Source organism: Octopus bimaculoides, chromosome 25 (genome assembly GCF_001194135.2).
Source record: "Octopus bimaculoides isolate UCB-OBI-ISO-001 chromosome 25, ASM119413v2, whole genome shotgun sequence".
In the NCBI taxonomy this organism is placed as follows: domain Eukaryota; kingdom Metazoa; phylum Mollusca; class Cephalopoda; order Octopoda; family Octopodidae; genus Octopus; species Octopus bimaculoides.
Window position 1 is genome coordinate 13,950,385 of NC_069005.1, and position 8,191 is coordinate 13,958,575.

Here is an 8,191-nt window from a genome sequence, read left to right on the forward strand (position 1 = left end):
AATTATCAACCAGAGGATCAAATGCAATTTCACACCTTCAACAATCAATACATATATATATATATATATATATATACAAATATATGTCCCAGATGAACCAACTTCGTGGCAGTAGGTGCAGATGAGGACAGCTGCATCAAACTCTCTCATGCACCAAATGTCAATTCCTGAAGTAAAATTTGTGAAGTAAAATTGTGTAGCAACACCAAATGGCGGTGCCCCAGCATGGCCACACCTCATGAGCTGAAACTAGATAAAATGTAAAAATGAAAATGAAAAATATATATATATATATATATATGCATATATGGGTGCAGGACGTCACCAACTGTGTAAACATCATGAAGTATGAAAACAAATGAGTTAAATACACAAACAACGAGAGAAAAAAATGGAAAACAGGACAAGTAAACACGGAGAACGACCCTTCATCAGTTGTCGGCTGTCTATCTACTCCTCATTTTGAACATTCAATGACAATATATATATTTATATGAATGGATGGATGGCTAGACAGACAGGGAGATAGTTAGATATGCATATATATGTGTATATGTGTGTGAGAGATATAGGCATGTATGTATATATGTATGTGTGAGTGTATATGTATATTCAAATACGCATATTAAGTTATGCATGTTAAGTTCGTGTATGCATATATATATATATCATCATCATCATGTTTGGCATCCAGGAGTCAGCAAACCAGAGGACTGCACCAAGCTCCAGTGCCTTCTTTGACATGGTTTCTAAGGCTGGATGCTCTACACACACACATATATGTATGCATGTGTATGAATATCTTTGTAGATATGCATGTTTGTGTATGTGTATGTGTGTGTATATCAAGTTCCATACATTTGCATCAAAATGTAACTTAGCCTTTCAATAAATGAAAACAAAATAAGCACCACATTGAATAAGTACAGATGTTGCCTTATATTATCAAGTAAAATCCTTGAAGGAACTTTGCTCCAGCATGGCATAGTTCAATGGTTGAAACCAATAGAAGGACAGCAGAACCTAAAAGAAAAAAAAATCCCAGAATTAGAATATTATACAGAGAGAGGAATGGCTCAGAAAAGACATTAAACTGAGAGAAAGAAAGAAAATGCAAAAGTAGAGAGGGGGAAGGGAGGGAGTTAGAGTGAGAAAAGAGAGGGAGGGGAATGGGATGGTTGGCAGAGAGAGAGAAAAAATATATTCTATGCATAATAAAAATGTGATGTGTCTTAGAAGACAACTTGTAGCAATGAGGATTTGATAAAGGACACGACACACTCTTCCTCTTCATTGAAACAGACAGCTGAAGCGAAAATATTTTTTTTTTCTATATTGTTTGATTCGGATTATATTGGTGACAGCTGACATGAAAGGCAGACTTTGTTATCAAAATCTCCAGTACTTTCCAACAAATCGAGTAATTTGTGGTATATGTATTTACAAGACAATATCAAATAGAATTATAACGAGAATTGTTTGGGGGTTTTTTTTTGCTTTTTTTTTTTTACAACTCTTCCCATGGTTTTGCAATAACTTCAACTGCAAGATAATCGAGACAAATCCAAATCCTAATGATTACTCACTTTCCCACAGAATAAAAGTACCAGATGTTCACACACACACACAAAATATAAAAATAATTTTTTCACGTCATTTGAGGTGTTTTCATAAGTAAAATCATATATAGGTGTCGGTGTGATTGTTTGGTAAGAAGCTTGCTTTTCAGCTACATGGTCGTGGGTTCAGTCCCACTGTGTGGCATCTTGGGTAAGTGATTGCTACTATAGCCCTGGGTTGACCAAAGATTTGTGAGTTGATTTGATAGATGAAAACTGAAAGAAGCCCATTATATATATATATAAATATATACATACACAGAGTCCGCCAAAAAAAATATATACACACTTCAGGAAAGGAAAAAATCTGTATAAATATTTTAATTCAGTGTTATTGCAATTTGATTAAACATTAAAAGTATTTATATTGATAGAAATACTAATACAAGTTAAATACCTTTGTATACACACACACACACACACACACACACCATTTTATATTTTTTATTTTGTGCATGTGCATTGTTTGTTTTTGATTTTGTCAACTACACAGTATAGTAGACTGAATCCTTGAAGCATCAAATTGACACCTTGGTGACATTTATTCCAATTCTTTATGTCCTGTCTTGAAATGTTGATGAGGATAATTTTGCTTCTTATCCTTTTGGAGTAAGGAATCAATATCCTCCTCCATCATCACTACAAGAACTGGAGACTGTTTTAGCTGAAGAATGGACAAAAATTCTTTTGGAAACAATTCAAACTTTGTACGAGTCCATACTTCGTAGAATTCAAGCTGTAATTACTACTAAAGTCGGTGCTACCCATATTAAAATTAATTTGTTTGAAATTTTAAGGTGTTTCCAGTATTTTGTCCAACCTCTGCATATATTTTAAATATATACTTTAACCATATAACACAAGCCTTCTGTAGTTTTTTCACTCTTGTTTATCTTTTATATATATATATATATTTATAAAGTTGGAAATGCACAGGGATTTGTTTAGTGTTTTTTTTTTTAAAGACTTAACTGGTTTCACAGATTTCTCTGATTTTTAAAAGTTGAGATAGAAACACATGGAGCTATGCTACAAGTCTTGCTTTTGACTGGAGTGCAAAAATTCTCTTGTTTTTATAGAGAGAACATGGCTCAAATTAGTATCTGTTTTGGACACAATTTGATTGGCCAAGGATGATCATGTGATTAGGTTTAGAAATTTTTGTAAGTTCTTTAATGTCATAAGACAATATGGGTGAGTGAACATGTCTAGTGACAATCCCAAACAATCAAGGCTCTCTGAATTTAATCTGTCAAGTGTGGTAAAGGATGATCACATGATTAACCTACAAAATTTTTGTAGGTTCCCCACTGCTACGTCCATATGTTAATATCATCTGACAATATTTTTTGCACTGAAAATTAAGGTTGACATTGTGTGTGTGTGTGTGTGTGTGTTACCAGTAAGGTGAGGGTTGGCAATAAGTACAGTGAAGAATTCAGGGTACAAGTAGGGGTTCACCAAGGATCAGTCCTCAGCCCCCTCTTGTCCTCCAGGCAGTAACAGAGGAATTCAAGATAGACTTCTCCTGGGAGCTCCTCTATGCTGATGACCTTGCTCTTATAGATGAATCACTACCTGAACTAGAGAAGTTCCAGGTATGGAAGCAAGGTCTAGAATCAAAGGGCCTTAGAGTTAACCTAGCAAAAACCAAAGTCTTAGTAAGTATGAAGGCAGACAAATCGATTTGTAGAAAAGATGTAGGTAGAAACTCCATAAGATGCACCCAGTATAAACTTTGGACACATAAAAAGTGCAGCAATATGAGGGGAAGGTTAACAGGGAAACTAACTTTTGTATGCAGAAGATGCACAGGTAAAATAAATGCTGAAAATGGGCAGAAAATAGACTCCGTCAACTGCTAGAGGTAGCAGATAGCTTCCATTATCTAGGTGATCAAGTTAGGATGGGCAAAGTTCAGAGAGCTCCTACCTCTGCTGGCAACAAAAGGCCTCTCTCTCAGAGTAAAAGGCAGATTGTTTGATGCCTGTGTGTGAACACCACCTTTGAACAAACCTACTCTCTTGTTAGCTTCTTCCATATTTTTCCCTCACTAACAATGGCCAGATAAAACAACTGCACTGAAACCATGGAAAACAAAAATCAAGAAACAAACGAAAAGCACCATATTATCACAACCATATTGTTGCTGGCATTGTTGATGTTGTTATTTTACCACATAAGACAACAAGAGAGAAAAAGAAAGACTGAGGGAAGAAGAGTCTGAATATTTATATTTTATGTTACTTTTTTTTTTCTCTTTCTTAATGTCCTAAAAAAGGAATTTTACATGAATTATTTACTAAAGCCTTATCAATAGTAATGCTTTTCTTACACTGGCTCAAGACTATGAATTTAAGAGACAACTAGGCAAGGAGATAAGAGGCTTTTATACTGGACTGAGATTCCAACTCAGTCAAAAACGACTGATGTTTATTTTGCCGATCATGAAAAATGATTTTTATTTAGCAACATATTTTTACAGGAAGAGCAGAAAGAATGAAAAAATTACAAGTATTAAAGATCAAATTACTGAGAAAAAAGAATACAAAACAACTACCTCACCAAAGAAACAAAGAAAAGGAAAAAAAGGGAGTGGATTTAAGCTGCAGAAGATTGTGGGTGGAGAGGTAACAGGCTGTACATCCTAGACTAAATGGCATGATTAATTATACCTTGCAAACACGAGTGCAAAGGCGTTGTTGCAGAAAATAGCCAGTGACACTCACTGCAACAGTCACCCCCACCTTCTGGGACTTATTTCTCAGATGGGCCACAGTTATCCCGATTTTGTGGAGGAAATCAGCAGTAAAAGGTTTGAAAACACATGACACCTTGAAGGCAGCTGATACAAATGGATAGTGGCTGGTCAGGTTCCTGTATTTAGGTAATTTTCAAGCAGAAAATTTCAATCATTAAACCAAGGATAGTCTCAGGTGGGTTGGTAACAAAAGGGTCAGTACTTCTTTTACCTGTTTCAGTCATTAGTCTGCGACCTTGAAGAACTTTTAGTCAAATGAATCAACCCCAGAACATGTTTTACTGAAGCCTGATAGTTATTCTATCGGTCTCTTTTGCTGAACTGCTATGTTACAAGGATGTGAACATACCAACATCAGTTGTCAAGTAGTGGTAGGGGACAAACGCAGGTGCAAAGACACACACACAACAGGCTTCTTTCAGTCTCCGTCTACCAAATCCACTTACAAGGCTTTGGTCAACCCGAGGCTACAGCAGAAGGCATTTTCCCATGGTGTCATGCAGTGGGATTGAACCTGGAACCATATGGTTGGGAAGCAAACCTTTAAACCACACAGCCTTGTGAGGTTTAGCAGTAGGAAATCCATATTTCATCTAGTTGTTTAACCCTTTTGATACCAACCCATCTGGGACTCCCTAAGGTCATATGATACATATAACATCTTCTATAATGATCTAAATTAAGAAACTTCCATTAAAATTTCACATCAATTTATGTTCCAAACACCAGCTTAAAAATAGCAGACTTAGCTTACCAAATTCCTCATTATTTTCAAAATTCATTGAAACAAAGGCAACATATTTCAACAGAAATATGGCAACAAAAGGGTTTTAAAAAATCAAAGAATTAATATTCAGTCTTTTGATTGAAAATATTTTTAGTGAAATTCAATCATTTTATGTAAAGTATTTTGCCTTCTCACCTTTTTATAGAAATCAATCACAAAAAATGTTCGCTTTCTGTGTTGAAGACCTCATCCATCATCCAGACTAACACCATTGTCTGATAATTTTGTTGCCTTTAGCAGACAAGCAAAAGATAAAAGAGGGAGCTACACTGCAAATAAAATTTTTAAATAAGCTTTTGTTGTGTCTAGGGAGAGTCATTATGCCAAATACAAAAATGAAGTTTTAAATAAAGTTTAACAATGTATTTTTTCTGCAGAAAAAAAAATTAAATAACAAGCATTTAAATTTGGTGAGTCCATTCCTCACCAGGTCTGACATCGAGTGATTTCTTCCAGAAAGAGAAGAATCAACCTATTACTTGAGTGGTAGACTATATATCAACTCCTACCCCAAAGAACTAAAAGCATGGACCTCAGTAGGATTTGAACTTAGCAGTATAGAGATGAATGTGCAAGACACTCTATCCAATGCGTTATTGATTTCCCCCCAATTCCCCTTATAGTCAGTCAATTTAATCGTTTCTAGTGTATTATTAATACTTCTTTGATCAACTCAAGAAGAACGACTAGCAAAGTTGATCATATTGGGATTTGAACACAGAACATAAGGTGTACTGGAATAACTGTATGTTTAAAAGAGTCTCTTCAGAAATTACATGGTTTTGAGTTCCATTCCCATTGTTCTGAGTACTACCGTGGACAAGTGTCTTCTACCAGAGCTTCAGGTCAACCAGAGACTTGAGTGAATTTTGGTTGTTCTTTTTTGTCTTCCTCTCATCTGCCTCTTCCTCTTATTTCAAATTTTGTTCCGGTTTAGTCCTGATTGATCAGAATTACAATCAAAGTTATTCCAACCATACCCATCTTGTCTTTTTATATGTCAAGGAACTATGTTGTTTTCAGATATTTTTTTTTAAAGGATGTGATTTTGAGAAAGAGTTGGCTGTGATTTGCAGCAGGTCAGCCAATCATGTAATGGCACTTTTGGTAGCTCATAAAATTTCATGACATTAGGTAAGAGGAAAGTGTCCATCATTTCTGTTCTTGAGCAATAGATTTTAGCTTGCCATCAAGTGAGACACCACCACAGGGTTTCCACAGTTGGCTTGATCAGATTCCAGTCTGTTGAAAGCATTTGTATCAGGTCTTGTGTATGAAGCTAACTTCTTTCCTCACTTCCATCAGCCTTGGTTGCTCTGAAAATAGTCGTGAATGTTACTTTTGATCAATAAAAAGCAAGAAATCACTAAAAACAACAGAAGAAAGAAAAAAGTCGTGAGTTCAATACAAATACCAACTTGACACGGATAAGACCATCAGAAGCTGCAATATGAAGAGTGTTCAAGAGAATAAAAATACTACATCACCTGTCATACAGGTTAACTAGAGACACATTTGGATCTTATGAATTGTTACAAAAAAAATCGAGCAAAATAACCTTGTCATCTTTATTAACTCTTATTTTTCATATTTCTGTTGAAATATACTGCTTTTGCTTCCAAACATTTTTTAACCATTTCGTTACTGTATTTATTTTGAGATGCTCTGTGTTTCTTTGAATTACTTTATATATAACAAAAAATTTAGTAAAATAAGTTAGTTATCATTAAACTAGTATTAGGAACATAAATTGTGACTAAGTTTGGTGGAAGATTTTAATTCAAAACTTATAAAAACAAGACATTTGTACTCAGAGCCAGAGCCGGTTTCAGCCAGGTTGGTAACAAAAGGGTTAAATAACAAAGAACTTAGTAAAATAGCCTTATCGTTATTGATCTGGTGTTTGAAACATTAATTAACATGAAATTTTGATGGCAAAATTTATTATTTAAATCACTTTAAAACAGGAAACCATAGAAGCAGAGAGAGTCTCAGGTGGTTTGGTATCAAAAAGGTTAAGTAAATTGACTTCAGCTGAGAAGTGAAATTGATTTCCAGACGTGGCTCATCTGGAGCTTACTTTGTACTCATCACCAATCACGGCTTAAATGATACCAAATCACCAAATTCCATTAGAAAAGTTCACATTGAATTATAGCTTATGAGAGATCAAACGACAACTAATGCGTGAAATTAGGGTACAGCAACAAAAAAAAAAGAAGGAAAAAGGAAAAACAAAAACAAAGTATAAGTAAAAAATATCAAAAAAATTTTTTTCTCTTTCTTAACTTTTTAATGAGTACACATCACTACATCACTGAAGATTATCGACATGTTAATCATACTCTATCGGGGCCTATATATATGTACGTGTGTGTGTGTGTGTGTGTATATATATATATATGTATGCGTATATATACATATATATATATATATATATATATATATATATATATATATATATATATATATATATGTATGTATGTATGTATATTTCAAATTACTGTAACTTAGGACTAATAGAGGTTTGTGGATGCCTGCCAAATGAAGCGTGCATCGACCTTTTAGGAGATGAAGCAAATGTAGAAGGAAAAAGGAAAAAGGAAAAAAAAAAAATGGTTCTGCCTTTGCTTTCTCAATGACATTTTAATGGTTACTGCACAAGGTGTGAGTAGTTTGGTAGAAGGTTCAACAAAAAAATAAATAAAATAAAATAAAAATGAAAAAAATGATATTGGAAAGCTTATGTAGTTGTCTACCATATTCACATTTGTTTGGTTACATGTGTGTGTATATACAGATATATATGTGTGTGTGTGTATGTGTCTTTATACATATGTATATGTGTGTGTGTGTGTGTGTGTGTATGTATGTATGCATATATACATGCATACATATTTAGATACATAACTACATATGCGTGTATGTGTGTGAAGTATATGTATATATATATATATATATATATATATATATATATAAGGGAAAAAGTCAAGGTAGAAAATGCTAAAATAATTTTATCATCAT